The sequence below is a fragment of the Triticum urartu genome, chromosome 1A, assembly GCF_056163025.1.
Source record: "Triticum urartu cultivar PI428250 chromosome 1A, HENAU_Tu73, whole genome shotgun sequence".
Classification (NCBI taxonomy): domain Eukaryota; kingdom Viridiplantae; phylum Streptophyta; class Magnoliopsida; order Poales; family Poaceae; genus Triticum; species Triticum urartu.
The window spans coordinates 303,402,767-303,405,020 of record NC_141873.1 but is presented as its reverse complement, the minus strand read 5'-3'; positions in this window follow the sequence as shown (position 1 = coordinate 303,405,020).

Below are 2,254 nucleotides of genomic sequence, written 5' to 3'. Positions count from 1 at the left end.
GGTGATAATGCTACAACCTCTTATAAACTGTGAGGTGTGGAGGTTGAGAAACACAACATCAAGAGGCGATGTTTGGTGATGGAGTTCGTTTGAAGCCTACATATACAAGAGCCCTTGTTCAAGTGCTACTTCTTGTACTTGATCGATATGATGTAACAAACAGATGCCCTAGAAGGAGTATTTTTCTCATCAAAACATGGTATGTTACAAATGTTCAGGCTTGAGAGGCATTCCACTGGAGGTGGAGCCAGTTACGTGATAACCATGATGCCGTTTGGATGCAATTTTTGCAGAACAATACTAGGGTGAAAAAAATACAAGATCCAAACACACTACCTAGGCTCTAGGTAAAGTTTTGAAACTCAACAATAGTGGTGCCGTTATAAAATCCAAGGCATGGAGAAACAAGCAAGTAAAACAACATGCCATCTAGACACAACATTTGATGATGGAGTTCGACCGAATCCTACATCTGTAACATACCCGATAACCACCATATGGTTGGATGAAAAATACAAGGTCAATTCCCAGGCCTATGATGAGAAGCATCAGTGATACATAGGTTAGTTGTAGCAATTATCGTTGTAGCCTTTGCTCTCTCTGATCAAACATCAAGTAGTTCTAATATAACTATGGTAACATCAACACTTGACATGTACCAATAGTTGAATTCACAAAATTAATTGAGATGAGCGAGTCACCATCAAAAACTAAGAAAACTATATAGTTTTTAAAATAACAAATTAACCAAATTATGGTTGATGCTGCTGCAAGAAACTAGAGGTTCATTACAAGATAATCCGTTCACCTGCTTACGCATGCCAGCAACGTAGGTAAATTACCAAGCAACAAGATGATGAGAAAACAAGCAGCACTACAATAGCTACCCCAAGAGAATTGATCACATGACCCATGTCACCTCCAACTCCCAAGTGGTCCAGCCATCTTTCCCGTTGATGAAAGCGGCAGCCTGCCCTTAACCTTATTTAGTATCCTCCCTTTCTGCAAACATAGATTGTCAATGTGTCACATCACCAGGGATCACCCTTTCTGCAAACATATTTGTGGATGTTATTCCAAAAAGGATATGCCATGCTGATACGTCTCCAGCATATCTATAATTTTTGATTGCTCCATGCTATTATATTATCTATTTTGGATGTTAATGGGCTTATTTTTACACTTTTATATTATTTTTGGGACTAACCTATTAACCGGAGGCCCAACCCAAATTGCTATTTTTTTGCCTATTTTAGTGTTTTGTAGAAAAGGAATATCAAATGGAGTCCAAACGGAATGAAACCTTCGGGAACGTGATTTTTGGAACGAACGTGATCCAGGAGACTTGGAGTGGACGTCAAGAATCAATCGAGGAGGCCACAAGGCAAGGGGCACGCCCACCTCCCTGGGCGCACCCTCCACCCTCGTGGGCCCCTCATTGCTCCACCGACCTACTTCTTCCTCCTATATATATCCATATACCCCGCAAACATCCAGGAGTACCACGAAACCCTATTTCCACCACGGCAACCTTATGTACCCGAGAGATCCCATCTTGGGGCCTTTTCCGGAGCTCCGCCAGAGGGGGCATTGATCACGGAGGGCCTCTACATCAACTCCATGGCCCTTCCGATGATGTGTGAGTAGTTTACTACAGACCTTCGGGTCCATAGCTAGTAGCTAGATGGCTTCTTCTCCCTCTTTGGATCTCAATACAAAGTTCTCCTCGATGCTCTTGGAGATCTATTCGATGTAATCTTCTTTTGCAGTGTGTTTGTCGAGATCCAATGAATTGTGGGTTTATGATCAAGTTTATCTATGAACAATATTTGAATCTTCTCTGAATTCTTTTATGTATGATTGGTTTATCTTTGCAAGTCTCTTCGAATTATTAGTTTGGTTTGGCCTACTAGATTGATCTTTCTTGCAATGGGAGAAGTGCTTAGCTTTGGGTTCAATCTTGCGGTGCTCGATCCCAGTGACAGAAAAGGAAACGACACGTACTGTATTGTTTCCATCGAGGATAAAAATATGGGGTTTACATCATATTGCATGAGTTTATCCCTCTACATCATGTCATCTTGCTTAAGGCGTTACTCTGTTCTTATGAACTTAATACTCTAGATGCATGCTGGATAGCGGTCGATATGTGGAGTAATAGTAGTAGATGCAGGCAGGAGTGGGTTTACTTGTCACGGACGTGATGCCTATATACATGATCATACCTAGATATTCTCATAATTATTCGCTTTTC